Source organism: Benincasa hispida, chromosome 5 (genome assembly GCF_009727055.1).
Source record: "Benincasa hispida cultivar B227 chromosome 5, ASM972705v1, whole genome shotgun sequence".
NCBI classification, from domain to species: Eukaryota; Viridiplantae; Streptophyta; class Magnoliopsida; order Cucurbitales; family Cucurbitaceae; genus Benincasa; species Benincasa hispida.
This window is the reverse complement of record NC_052353.1, coordinates 6,880,744-6,896,807: the sequence shown is the minus strand read 5'-3', so window position 1 is coordinate 6,896,807 and position 16,064 is coordinate 6,880,744.

Sequence of the window (16,064 nt, the reverse complement as noted above, 5' to 3'; positions counted from 1 at the left end):
GGACTTGGTTTAGTGATTAGATCGTAAAACAATTGTTCATTAAAGAATTAGTGGGACTTAAGGAGCAAGATGTAATTTTTGGGAAAAAACAACATTTGACCCAACCGATATTACGAACAACATGTGTGTAACGACCCAAATTTCCCACCCGCTTGCCCGCGCAGGACAGCATCACTCGTCACTCAGCTTCCATTTCCTTTAGTTGTGCCCTGCCGAGTTCACCAGCCATCAGCCCAATCCAAGCGTCGTCCACCAGTCCTGACACGGATAGTTCCGGTTGTCACTGGATCGGGATTGGTTCTGTCCGACCTTCCAGTTTGGGAGTGAGTTTCTGGTTCTTTTGGTAACCCTTTTTCATCAGTTGTTTTGGGCCAAAGCTATCCTTACCCCCGAAATTTTCTTCTTTTGGTGATTGATTTCAGAATCTAGTAGTGGTGAAGGAAGCTGCCAGGTAAAGGGAAAGTTCGTTGGGGCAGTTCGGTATCCTTAGGTAAGTGAATGCAGTTTCAATGCTTTTGTAGGTTGGGTTATGCTACTGTGTTTTATGTCAAACTGTTGTTATAATTGTGTGGCCAGGTTGAACGGTTCATCTGGAGTGTTGGGAGATCGTTCGAGTGTGTGGGTTTTGTTGTTTTCGTGCTTGTTTTGGATTTTCCTCGTTGTGTCAAACTTAAGTAAGCGGTTTACTAACGGTTTGCCCTTGAACTTAAGCATGCTTACCTTTGGTTCTGTTTGGAATGAAATATCTTGTATGTCTGTATATGGATGGATGAATCGTGAGCAGTTATGTAATCTTAGCATGATTTATGATGTTGGATGAATGTTTGTGTCTGTATGAGATTACAGTGACTATTAGTGTTGCCATTGGGCTATGCACATCGCATGTTGTGAGCCTTCGGGCCCACACCCTATGCTTATGTACGGTATCCTTTTGGGACCACCACTTATGTTTATGATTGTGCCCTTTGGGTTCACTACTTATGAAAGTGTGCCTTCGGGTTCGCCCATTATGCCTATGCCTATGCCTACGCCTACGCCTATGATGCCCTTGTGCACTTCTGTCCCAATGGAAAGGCTAACAAATCACTGAGTGGATCCAGTAGTGGGCCGCTTATTGAGTATACTTTTATACTCATCATTCTCCTTTCATGTTTTTTTTTTCAGGTAAGGGTAAAGATAGATCGGTGATGCGTTATTTTATTAAGTGGAGAATATGGATGATATGCGTTGATGGAATTACGTTGTGCACTCAAGTTACCCCAGCGAAATTCAAGTGTAAATTCCTCTGAGTTTCCTGGTAAGTCCAGGGTCGATCACAGGGACTTGTGAAAATAGTTTGCGTTAATAATTTTCTTATGAAACTTTGCAGTAACCGGTAAAATAAATAAGGTGGTTGGTATGTTGGTTGCGTTGATTGAAAATAAATTAAAAAAAAATGCGGCGGATTTGAGAAACGAAAGTTGCGTTGATAGATGCAATGAGTATGCGATGAATGAGTTGAGAAGATCTTTAGCTAACGTTACTTGAGAATGCGTCAGACTATGTGATCATGTTACTACCATGCATAGCAAGTCATTTTCCAATGTAAATGCGATACTCTTAAATCTAGGATGCGAGTGTTGCATGCAAAATGTCCATAGAGCTTATTCCTAAGTCTTTACTCTTGTCCTATGCGTTGATGCAAATGCATGAAAGGAAGGTGACCGCATACAATCATATCTTATTGCTAAGATGCCTGCGATGTGTTGATAACAAATAGTGCTCATCCCTACGCCTATCTTTCGTTTATGCGTTCTAATCTGGTTTTCCCAAACCTAGATTCTGACCTGACCTTCCCAAGTCTAGATCCTATCCTTAGACTACCCTTCCAAGTATCTCTAATAGACGAATGAAGCATATATAAACAAGATAATCACAAAGAATGAAGATTCCCTCGTTGTGCTAGCTAAATGCTTTTCAACCCATTCAACTAATTTAGCTACTCATGCGTGAATCACATAGAGTGAACAGATATAGAGAAAGAAATTCCATTCTTATAAATAAGTTAAGTACAAATGCTAATGGAAGTTTAAGGTAGAGAGCCTAGTAGCAATTCTTTGCTGACCAAGGCTTTTTACACTAGAATCACTATTCTGAACTAAAGATATTCCCGCTTCCACAGGAGTCGGCCCTTTCTCTGTCTTGGAGCTTCCGATGCTTTCCCAAGCTCACCGAAACGATCTACCGACACACCTTCTTCCTCACATCCACCTTAAAATGAAAGAAGACTATGGACAGAGACGCGAACTTGTAAAATAATGAAATAATCGACTGCTTAACCCCTTCTCTGAAGAATGAACTTGGTATTTATAGGGCATCAAAGGTGAAAGGCGGCTTCTCTCTCCTGGTTGTACAGATGGGACAACTTTAATTCCTGACTAATGTGTCGGATAATTGTCACCGATAAAGCTAGATGTACTTTGTGACAGTTATCGGCTGTCAACTTAATTTGGATCCGTCTGTCGTCAGCTTTCTGTCCCATCGATCTTAATTGTCCTTTCGTCTAGATGCGTCCACCATGTTGCAGTGATTCTTCTTGGGTGAATGTTTGCGAGCACGTTCAAGTAAAGTCTTACGGTGAAGTTGCGCTCGACCAATGTATTCCTATGATCGCATTCTTTGCATTGCGTTAACGCATTATTCTGCACAAAAATATAAAGATCAACTGCTCTAATGCATTGGACGCATGCGACCAAAATATTATAGAATTTATGCTTAATGGACGCAATTTAATATATTTCAGCAACGCAATCCAACATTGTTTAAGGATTTAGCACTGTGATAACGTGCATTTCTGCCCGTTATCACACCCTCAAATTTAAACAATGCTTGTTCTCAAGCATAAACTAAGGATTTCTTTAGCAAGTTAGCCGCAAAGTTCTTTCCTTAGATTTCTCAATGATACTTCGTTCAAATCCTATATGCAAGAATTTTCTTAAGTCTTATTCAAATCTCTTCCTAAAATACTTCTAAGACTTAGGGATTGCAAACTTATCTTTCAAAAGGATTTTACTTAATTCTAGAACATCGTATGATTTATTTTGGCTTGCCCCCACGGGTATCATGCAATCCAACTACGAGCAATGCACTCTTTCTCAAACTAAACTCATACCAACTTGGCAGTGGAATTGCGGTCATTTATTTATGCGTTGATCCTTGTGACTTACTTTTGTTTTGGCTTGCCCCCACGTGTGTTATGCGGACATTAAACTACGGGTAAGTGCCTTTCACAACTTAAATCTTATCAATATGGGTTCCCCATTTCGTTGACAGTGGAGTTGTTAATTTTTTTTTCTTTTTTGTAAGAAAAAACAGAAAATAGCAAGGTTGAAAATAAATACCTCGCCCCCAAATCTAAAATATAGCAATGTCCTCATCGCCAAAAGAAATTAAAATAAGTCATGTGATAGTCATAGAATGCGTTGTAAAGAGAGTTTGAAAGAAAGCTAGCAACTCCTAACTTCTAGAAATATTTCATGAGGTGACTATCTGAATATTTAAGTTGACTCTAGTATAGACGAAAGAGATAGAAGCATATTTTTCATCATTGAAATCATACTTGGTGAAGAACAACATGCGGTAAACTACTAAATTTATCTACTCGGCAAATGATTACGGTAATCAGGGAGGATGCGGTGATAAAACTTTGAAAATTAAAATGCAATATGATAGCGCAAAATTTGAAATAAAGATAAGGAAGAGTACACCCCCAAACTTTACGCTGTCGCCCGCATTGAGTATTGATACATCCATCCCTACGGCGATCTTTGCTTCTGTGGATTGCGGTGATGGAATCAGAATGTTTGCTTCTTCTTGTAGTATCTCTGCAATCCTGTGCCTTAATCCTTGTAAATAGACAAAGAAATGGTCAAATGATTTCAAAACAAAACAACAAATTTTTTTTTTAGAGAAAGATAAGTAAAACACAAATAGTAGTCACGTGACAAAGATTTAAATGTTCAAGAGTTGAGTAAAGGATAGTCTGGGTTTTTCAACTTTACGGAGGCTGTTTCTGGCTGAAAATCTCCTCCGCAATATGCTTTAATTCGTTGTCCATTAACTTTAAATGTTCAACTATTGTCCTGAGTGATTAGTTCCACTGCACTATGTGGAAATACCTCTTTGATGATGAAGGGACTGGACCAGCCTAATTTTAATTTTCCTCGGAAGAGCCGCATTGACATACCTCGCACTAGATTACCCTCTTAACCTGGACGGAATGGTGACTGCAGCAGTTACCAACCCTTTTACTGGCACTTATTACCTATTACCTGTTAAATAATACTCAAACCCTGAATATATACATATTAACTCAGAACTTAATACATTTACAACACAAGGTTTCGCAGCATTGTTTACACATGGATATTACAACCTAGTGAGCCTCATCAAGAGTACTAGTCACTAGACAGACACATGTGTACTAACTAATACAGGTCTTCAATTACGCTTCCTTCAACCTGTTTCTTTGAGTGGCAGAGCAGCAGCAGAATAGTCCTTTGGGAACTGACCACTACCTGAAAAAGAAAAACATTCGAAAACGTGAGCTAGAAGCCCAATGAGTGACTTAATAAAAATATAAATCTCATGCTTAAAATCGAAAGCTTGAGAATATAATACTGAAACTAGAGCATACCAAGCAAATGTGTACATAAAACCTTTAAAACCACCTTAACATCATTACTTCTCAGTTGAGAACAAGCATGCATCGCTCTAGCTCCCAACGTCTATTATCGGCTAAGAGACCCATACCTCCACCTCTCATTCAGACTTGTCTACGTGCTCATGGAGTTTTCTATGTACCGTCAACACCTTAAGTACATTTACTCAGATTCCTTCCTTACCTTTGGTATCCGGCTCACTCAAGCTATCAAGTTCTCGAAAAGCATTTAAAGAATAGTTCTCAAATATAGCATAGGAAACTCTTTAGGATACCTTCCATACCTTCAGTATCCCTTTCAGTATATCTAGGAATACTAACGCATATACTTTGACAATCGTAGGTATTTAAAGCATAGTACATCAAGCTTCATACGACCTTAGCTCTAACCCTAACGCATGCTTCCTACTTTGCAAAATAAGTTGGCTTAAATCATGTTGAACTAGATTGTAAAACTATTAGCATGCATTAGATATGGAAAACATACTTGGAAAAACTCATACATTAGTAACATCATGCATGGATAAACATTCATAGGCATTAGCAATTCCATACTATCCTTCTAGCCTAGAAGAAGATATGACTACCTTTATCCTTAGTTGAGAGTGAACTATCAAATCTAACTTTCAATGCCAACCTTAGTCGGGGAGAACCCTTTTGCTCAATCCCTCGACGTCGTATTACCTACGTGCACATGGTTATAACTGAGTACCGTCATACCTTAGGTACTTGACTAGGATACCTTCTCATTGTCCTTCAGTATCCTTAGGACACCTTCTCATTGTCCTTCAATATCCGTCATATAACTAGTCATAAACATCTAGTTGAAAGGATACCTTCTCATTGTCCTTCAATATCCTTAGGATACCTTCTCATTGTCCTTCAGTATCCGTCATATAACTAGTCATAAACATTTAGATGAACACTAAAGCTTAGTGCTCAAATCATCATACTAGTTCATCCATCATATTGGTTCATAAAAATGGAGTTACTTAAACATACTGAAAGTATTTAAACAAGATAACATATCTAAATCATGTCAATTCCATGGAAAACATGCTTTACTTAGCATGAGAAACAGTTTCACAAATATGTTGCTTGGCACATCATTTAAACACTTAGCATGAGAAATATTTTCAAAGAAATCATAGTTTCTAAACCATTAAAATAGTAAGTCATCATATGGTCACTCACAGCTCATTGGCCTCTTAATGGATTATACGTCTCTCCTAGCTCCTCTTGGCCTGAAAGGACATAATTCCCGGTTAAACTACTTAGAATTCTTAATAAAATACCTCAATCAATTCATTTATTAATAGAAGTTTCATCAACAAAGACAACTTTATTAGCGAGATCCCCATGAGCGAGGTCAGCGAGATCCTCTAAAGCGATATCAGCGAGATCCTCTAGAGCGATACTAGCGAGATCCTCTAGAACGAGATCGACGAGATCCTCTAGAGCGATACCAGCGAGATCCTCTAGAGCGAGATCAGCGATACCACCGATACTCACCTTACCAGCGATTCTCAGCCTAATTTCTAACGAGATTCCCTTCTAGAGCAAGATCCTTATCACAAAATTAGGGAGATTTCCTTTATTAGCGAGATCCTCATCACCAAAATCTCGCTATAATCTCCACGGTGAGCTGTTTGCTTGTTCCTCCCAAGCAGCTGTTTGCTTATATACATATTCTCTGTTACAAATTTAAAAATTCATAACTCAAAATCCAGACGTCTTTTAAAAAAACTTCCTTCTACAAACATGTTTAGAATTGAGTTATCAACATTACCTTAAAATTTAAGCTTAAAATTCCTCACCGTTTAATATAGAGATTCAAAACTTCATCGTTGGCCTCAATTCAAGCAACTGCCTGCTTGTTCAACAATTTCTAATTCAAACTACAAAATTATATAACTCGATTTCCAGGCCTCATCCTAAAAAGTTCCATTCTACAAAGTTGTTCATAACTGAGTTAAATATTACCTCAAATTTTTAGCTCAAAACGCTTCGTAATTCGTCTTGAAGTTTCAATTCTTCACTGATGGCCTAAATTCACTTGAGAAACGAACCCATCATTTTTATTTTGCCCCTTCGGTCTTATTCCGACGAGTTTTCCTTCCAGCAGCCCAGCCATAGAAAATAGACATACAGAGCTTTCGAATGCCACTGAAATTACACAAATAGCCTAAGTAATTTGTCCAAACCAACCCAATGAATTCGACCTTCTTGTTTATATTACCGCCCAAAATCCAGCATGAATCCTCCTTGTGCCACTTGGCTCACTATTGGTGATGAATGCTAGAATTTAGCAAAACTCCTTTTTCTAACTTCACTCACAATATTATTTCAGCACTACACCTTATTAGATGGCATGGTCTCATTCATATGCTTATTATGCATTCCATCATTAAACATGACCTTCCTTAGCCTTGTCAAGTTTTGTTCTACTTTTACACTTAGCTACCCAAGAGCCTATTTCTTCTTGCTTCCTTCTTCTACCCTTCCTAAGGCATGGCTTCATTTAGCTCATTAGAAGACATAACTTTACTTACTCTTACTTGAAGTAATTAGGGTTTGGGTTTTACAAATTCTTCCCCCCTAAAAGAATATTCGTCCTCGAAATTTGCTTGGACTTACTTATAACTAGAGTTTCATAACATTCTTTGATCGTAAACTTTACAACCTTCTTCTTTTCTTTCTTCTTCCCCCTTTTTACTATGCTCTCGCTGTGCTACTCTGATATTAACTTTGTTCATATTAAATAATACTAGTATGTATGAACAACTTGATCATCATAGTTCACTGCCTTGCCGAGTTTTGTCCTACTTTTACAATTAGCTACCTAAGAGCCTATTTCTTCTTGCTTCCTTCTTTTACCCTTCCGAAGGCATGGCTTCATTTAGCTCATTAGAAAAAATAACATTACTTACTCTTACTTGAAGTAATTAGGGTTTGGGTTTTATATGCAATCTTGAGTTGAAGAGTAAGACCTTCTGCCCGATTTAGAAGTTTCTAGCGCATATGCGTTTATCATGCCAACACTTGGTGTGCTCTTTATAAATCTTCGAATTCTCATATGCGTTGATCTTCCATTCTTCTACCTCGACCAGCTGCAGTTTTCGTGCTTCTCCTACTTTCTTTAGATAAAAATTTAGTTTCTTGACCGCCCACAATGCTTTATATTCCAGCTCCAAGGGTAAGTGACACGCTTTTTCGAATACCAATGCATAAGGGGACATACCTATAGGTGTTTTAAATGCGATCCGGTATGCCCATAATGCTTTATCAAGCTTCATTGCCCAATCCTTTCGTGATGGTTTGACTACCTTCTCAAGTATCAATTTAATTTCCCAATTGGACACTTCAGCTTGGCCATTTGTATGCGGATGGTATGCGGTGGCCACTTTATGGAGGATATTGTACTTACACAACAGCTCCTTTATATTGTGGTTGACAACGTGTGGTCCTTCATTACTTATGATGGCATGGGGAGTGCCAAAATGCGTGAAAATATTTTTCTTCAGGAACTGGGAGACTACTACCGCATCAGTTGCGGCGCATGCAATTGCCTCTACCAGCTTAGAGACATAGTCAACGGCTAATAGAATATAGTGCTTACCGTTTGAAGGAGGGAATGGTCCCATGAAATAAATCCTCCATAGTTCCAGCTTCAAGATAGTATTCATCGACATTACATTCTTCCATGAAATGTTACCAGTGCGCTAACACCGATCACATTTCATTGTGTAGCCAGCAACATCCTTAAATAACGAAGGCCAGAAGAATCCACTTTGTAAACTTTGGTTTCAGTACGTTGTCCACCAAAGTTCCCTCCATATGGCGAATCGTGGCATTGCGATAATATGCGTTGTTGCACAACATCTGGAACGCATAATCGAATGATTTGGTCTGCACCTCTTTTATACAGATTCGACTCATCCCAGTAATAGTGTCTACATTCACTTTTTAGCTTCTTCTATTGATGGTAGGTGTAATCTTTAGGAAATTGTTCACAGACAAATAATTAACGATGTCTGCATACCAAGACAGTTCTTCTATGCGAAACAGTTGCTCGTCCGGGAACACGACACTCACTTCAAATTCATTATGGTCAACCTCAGGATTTTCCAGTCTGAACAAGTGATCTGCAACTTGATTCTCTGTCCCCTTTCGATCAATTATCTCGATATCAAATTCTTGAAGGAGGAGAACCCATTTGATCAATCTTGGCTTTACGTCTTTCTTTGTCATCAAATATTTGATTGTCGAGTGATCAGTATGAATGAGTACCTTGGTTCCCAACAAGTATGCCCAAAATTTTTTCAATGCAAAGATCATAGTCAGAAGCTCTTTTTCAGTGGTGGTATAATTAATTTGAGCAGGGTTCAGAGTTTTACTCGTATATGCGATGAGGTGCAAAATTGTTTTCTTATTTTGCACAAATGTGGCTCTCATCGCATACCCGCTTGCGTCGCACATGATTTCGAACGGCAGTGTCCAATCCGGAGTAATTAAGATGGGTGTGGTAATTAGCGTATCCTTTAAAATTTGAAATACGTTGAGGCAATTGTTGTCAAATTCAAACTTTCTGTCTGCCTCTAGTAATGTACTCAATGGTCTTGTTATCTTAGAAAAGTCTTTGACGAATCTTCTGTAGAATCCAGCATGCCCCAAGAAGCTTCGTACTGCCTTCACGTTGGTTGGAGGTGGAAGCTTTTCAATTGCGTCACTCATTGCTTTGTCCACCTCCAACCCTTCTCGAGTGACCTTGTGTCCCAACACTATACCCTCTGTCACCATGAAGTGACATTTTTCCCAGTTGAGCAATAGGTTTGTCTCTTCACATCTTTTTAGAATTTTCTCCAGATTGGCCAGGAAGACTTCATAAGTGTTCCCATAAATGAAGAAGTCATCCATAAATATTTCTACTGAGTCCTCAAGATAATTTGAAAAGATCACCATCATGCACCTCTGGAACGTGCTTGACGCATTGCAGAGGTCGAACGGCTTGCGATGAAAAGCGAATGTCCCATATGGGCAAGTGAATGTGGTCTTGTCTTGGTCTTCAAGAGCTATCATGATCTGGTTGTACCCAGCGTATCCATCCAAGAAACAGTAAAAATCATTCCTTGTTAATCTATCCAACATTTGATCGATGAATGACAGAGGGAAGTGATCTTTCTTTGTGGCCACATTCAATTTGCGATAGTTCATACATATGCACCGTTCAGTGATGGTCCTCTGCGGTATTAATTCATTGTTCTCATTGGGGACTACCGTCATTCCGCCTTTCTTCGGCACATATTGCATGGGGCTGACCCATGTGCTATCTGCAATGGGATAGATAATGCCTGCATCCAGCCACTTGATAATCTCTTTTTTGACGACCTCTTTCATCGTAGGGTTAAGTCTGCGTTGATTCTCAATGGTTGCTTTGCGGTTTTCCTCAAGACGAATGTGGTGCATGCAGTATGCGGGGCTAATTCCTCTGATATCAGCGAGCGTCTAGCCGATTGCTCGCACATGCTTTTTGAAAATGCTCATTAACGGATTCTCTTGATCCGCATTAAGTGCAGAGGAAATTATCACTGGCAGCTTTTCATTCTACCCCAGAAATGTGTACTTCAGATGTGTTGGTAGGGTTTTTAGTTCAAGGGTTGGTGGCTCCATGAGAGAAGGTTGCATTATTTTTCTTTCTTCCTTCGGCTCTTCTTCTTGTGTTGCGATCGGTTCTTCATCCTTGTTTGTTTTTGCTAAGATCACATTGCAAGCAGCTACGGATGCGTCGACATCCTCTTCTTCATACTCTTCATCAGACTTTTCTTTTTCAATCAAATTCATGTCATCATCAGAATCTTGCAAGTCTTCCTCATCAAGAAATTTCATGGCACGAATTATATTAAATTTGAGCTTCTGTTCGTTTATGCTCAAAGTGATCTCGCCCTTGTGCACATCAATTTGAGCACGATCCATTGATAGGAAAGGTCGCCCCAAAACGATGGGCACATCTTTATCGGCCTCATAATCTAAGATGATAAAGTCAGCTGGTAAAATAAATTTATCAATCGTGATCAGCATGTCCTTCACCTTACCCTCTGGGATGAACCAGGGTTCTGTCGGCCAGTTAAAGAAGTCATGGATGTGGCCACAAGTTGCCCCACATTCAGTTGTCGAAAGATTGACAGCAGTATCAAATTTATGCTGGCCCCCAAGTCACACAAGGCTTGCCAAATATAGAGTCCTCCTATGGAGCAAGGAATAGTGAAGCTCCTAAGATCACTCATCTTCAGTGGGATAATAGATTTGGAACCTTGCGTTAGTGCCACCATGGAAAATTTTCAAAGCGCCTCTTTTCTTGGTTACCACATCCTTCAGAAACTTGGCATAGGCAGGACATTTCCTCAATCGCTTCACTGAAAGGAATATTAACATGTAATTGTTTTAACATAGATAAGAAGCATTGGTACTGTACCTCTTCGTTTTTCTTCTTTCTTAGCCTCTAAAGGAAAGGTGGTAACTGGACTTTCACAGTTTCTCGTTTCATTTGACATTGAGGTTGACGCAACCTCAAGTTCTACTGCTTCATTTTCTTTTTTTCTTCTTCTTACATTGCTGCAATCTCAGGTTCAACTGCGATGGAGGTTGATCTGTTCTGCTCCTTCTTTTCTCTCTCTTTACAGTCTTTCCACTACGCAATGTCACAACCTGACATTGCTCCTTACCTGAACCCCTGGGTTGCATGGAAGATCAATTGAAACTTGTTAGCGCCTTTTGCGGTCTACTTTTAGCTCATTTGCAATCTGGCCCATTTGCAATTCAAGATTGTGGATGGACGTAGCCCTGATTTTTGAAGCACCGCCTCATTTTTCTCTATATATTACTTCAATAGGCCTTCTTAGGGAAGAAGATTGCGTGGTTGTTGTGAGCTACTTGCTTGGTTACTCTGTTGACTGTTGCTGCATTGAAAGAACCCTGGTGGCCCTTCTTTTTGTGCCACAGATTGAAAATTTTGTTGTTGATTCTTCCAAGCAAAGTTTGGGTGGTTTTTCCACCCAGGGTTATAAGTGTTGGAAAAGAGGGTTGTTCTTTACAAAATATACAGACTGTGGGTTTTGTGGACAATCCACCATCGCATGACCATCACCGCAAGTCGCACACCTTGCGATGTTTTAACTTATTGCATTGATTTGCCCATCTTGCGGTGTTGGGCTGCTGATCGTCATTCCTTGAATCAAATTCATCATTGCGGTCATTTGGTTTTGCAATGAGACAATAATACCATTATTTGCGTCAGAATCTTTGAGTCTTAATCTCTAGTCGCTTCCCCTTCAGTCTTTATGATTCTTGGAGATGCGATCCAGGATATTCTTCGCCTCATCATAAGTCTTGTCAAGTAGACCACCAGCTGCTGCCGCATTGGCAGTGGACTGCGAAGCAGGATTCAAACCGTGGTAGAAAATTTTCATTTGAAGGCAGTCTGGCAGCCCATTATGCGGAGAATCTCGGGCCAACCTTTTAAACCTCACTCAGGCATCGCTGAGCGATTCATCCATATCTTGTTCAAAATTTTTAATAAGCTTCCTCCGTCTCGCATTCTTGGTAGGTGGGAAATACTTCTTCATAAACTTCTCCACCACTTGCTCCCAAGAAGTGATCTCTCCTGGTTCGAGAGATAAGCCCATTTCCTAGCCTGATCACAGAGAGAAAATGGGAACAACGTTAGTCGAACCTCCTCAACAGAGATATTCGGGACTACAAAAGTATTGCAGATTTCAATAAAACTTCGAAGATGGGCGTGCGGATCCTCGCCACGCCTTCCTCCGAATTGTTTTGCAACCTGGATCATCTGCAATATCACCGGTTTCATTTCAAATCTACTTTCGTCTAAGGCAGGCCTCATGATTCTCGGAGAGAAATCATAGGGGTTTAGCGATGCATAGTCCTTAATGAGCCTATTGCGATCGTTTGCCAATAGAATCGGATTTTCCATGACATTATTGTTGTTTGGTGCTTCATTCCTAGGCTACTCCGCCATCTCTTCTTTATCAAATTGTGGTTGCTGTTGGCGGTCTCATAGTCTCCTTTGAAATGTTATCTCAATCTCCGGGTCGTAGTTCGCTAGAGATTGAGAGTTTTGCAAAGAATTCACAAAAATTACCGTTAACAACTATTTTGTCGTAGTCCCCGGCAACAGCGCCAAAAATTTGATGCATTATTTTATTAAGTGGGGAATATGGTTGATACACGTTGATGGAATTATGTTGTGCACTCAAGTTTCCCCAGCGGAATTCAAGTGTAAATTCCTCTGAGTTTCCTGGTAAGTCCAGGGTCGATCACAAGGACTTGTGAAAATAGTTTGCGTTGGTAATTTTCTTATAAAACTTTGCGGTAACCGATAAAATAAATGAGGTGGTTGGTTTGTTGGTTGCGTTGATTGAAAATAAATAAAATAAATGCGGTGGATTTGAGAAACGAAAGTTGCGTTGATAGATGCAATGAGTATGCGATGAACGAGTTGAGAAGATCTTTAGTTAGCATTACTTGGGAATGCGTCAGACTATGTGATCATGTTACTACCATGCATAGCAAGTCATTTTCCAATGTAAATGCAATGCTCCTAAATCTAGGACGCAAGTGTTGCATGCAAAATGTCCATAGAGCTTATTCCTAAGTCTCTACTCTTGTCCTATGCGTTGATGCAAATACGTGAAAGCAAGGTGTATATAATCATATCTTATTGCTAAGATGCATGCAATGTGTTGATAACAAATAGTGCTCATCCCTAAGTGCCTATCTCTCGTTTATGCGTTCTAATCTGGTTTTTCCAAACCTAGATTCTGACCTGACATTTCCAAGTCTAGATCCTGTCCTTAGACTACCCTCCCGAGTATCTCTAATAGACGAATGAAGCATACGTAAACAAGATATTCGCAAAGAATGAAGATTCCCTCGTTGTGCTAGCTAAATGCTTCTCAACCCATTCAACTAATTTAGCTACTCATGCGTGAATCATAGAGAGTGAATAGATATAGAGAAAGAAATTCCATTCTTATAAATAAGTTAAGTACAAATGCTAATGGAAGTTTAAGATAGAGAGCCTAGTAGCAATTCCTTGCTGACCGAGGCTTTTTACACTGGAATCTCTATTCTAAACTAAAGATATTCCCACTTCCGCAGGAGTCGATGTAATGACCCGACCCCCTAGGACTTAGGTTAGGTCGTTACTAAAATAAATACATGCATAGGATTTGAAACGACGCTCAGTAATGTTGAAATAAATGCTAGATAGACAAGAGAAGTTCAAAAGAAATTTATTAAATGAAATTTTTTAAAACAATAATAAGGTACCCATAATTCGTAAAGACTATTAAAATACAAAAGTAACAATCCTTCATAATAAGTTTCAAACAGTAAAACTAGAAATTTAGGGTAAAATAAGAATTCTAAATTTCATGATGCGGAAGCGTAAAAACTAGTCCCAGTGGCTCGATCATGAATTTCGTTGCGTCATCGTCGGTGCATCTCTATCCTTACCTGAAACAACAACATAAGAAAGAATGATTATGAAATACTCAATAAGTAGCCCCACCACTGGGGTCAGGCTAGGCATCTATGTCCTCTAGATACCCGCATATGGCACATAATAACAGACAAGAGACTGAGTCCCATCCTATTGTAGTTAAGTATACACACAAACTGGTGAATCCCAAAGGAAACACAAAACTGGTGAATCCCGAAGGAAACACAAACTGGTGAATCCCGAAGGAAACACAAAACTGGTGAATCCCAAAAGAACACAAACTGGTGAATCCTGAAGGAAACACAAACTGGTGAATTCCGAAGGAAACACAACCTGGTGAATTCCGAAGGAAACACAACCTGGTGAATTCCGAAGGAAACACAACCTGGTGAATCCCAAAGGAAACACAAAACTGGTGAATCCCGAAGGAAACACAAACCGGTGAATCCCGAAGGAAACATAAACTGGTGAGCATCTAACTAATCAATAAGGATATTCACACAGTCTTAACGTGCTAAGATTCAACATTGTACAGTTCTAAAACATACATAAAAATCTTTGATACCATGGCTTCATCACATACACATAATTCTTAATAACATATTATACATCATCCATGTATAACTTACATCTTAAATCCAAAACATGCAAGTATGCCTCAACACCAGCAAATCAGACATCGACATATGAAAACACATACTATTACATACTAATGATCAAGTACTTAGGTGTGTATGTTAACAAATCAGAATTCGTGCCAGAACATACATTGATGCTAACATTTACCAAAACATACACTTATCATGCTAGCATACAACTAAAGCCTGGCCCGTGGGCAGTTCTAGTGGTAAGATTACTTACCTCAAATAAAGTCCAAAAGTTAAGTCAAGCGAACAAACTCCTTTCTAGCTTTCCACAACTTTTGAATGAGATCCTAGAACATGGACAAAAATCACTCTTAACCTTTAAGCCCAATTTTTAAACACTAAATCATTCCCAAATTACCAGCCCAACTTACCCAAAAGTGATTTGACTAAGATCACCTCAAAGTTCTAACACCAAAATTTTATTGGAATCAAACTCAAGTCGTTCGCGTCTAAATTCAAAATTTCTCCAAAACTTGAATCTAAAGTCCAAAGTGTAGTTTGTTCCAAATTGTCTTCAATCTCTCAAATAAATGCCTTAATCTAAGCAATTCAATAATAATGGTTAGAACCTCAAACAAATTCCAGCAACAACATTTTAATTCAATCCTTCCAATGCTTAATATACTTACCAAAATGTTGCTTGGTCCAAAATTAGTTTCAAACTCAAATCCGTTTACGAACCCAACTTAATTCTGCGCAATGCCTGACAACACACTTTGACCTTAAAATTCCTTCAATGCTTGAATCTATGGCCCAAACATAATGGGTGTTAACAATTTTAGCCAAAAACCAACTGAGTAACCAAAATCTTCAAGAAAAATTCTAAAAGACTCATATCTTACCCCAAACATCACCACAAGCTAAAATCCGACAAACAGCAGCGAAGGGAGGCAGTGACCGACGGAGATCGACGGCTGGGCTGGTGGCGTGCAAATAGTCAGTAGTGGAATTAAACGGATCGAGCGGCTCTCGACGGAATGTAGCGGAAGCCTTCAAATCTAGGCTCTCGGCGGAACGCAGCGGACGAGGTGTCTGCTCTGACCAGTTGGCGCGTTGAGGGGGCTTCGAATCGTCGACTGCTCGTCGGCGTCAGGTTCGACAAAAAACTGAGCTGTCGCCAACGGCTAGGTTTTCTCAAAGGGGGGGCGTGCGGTGAGGTTGAAGAAGAAGATTTTAAGTTTTGTTTATANNNATAAAA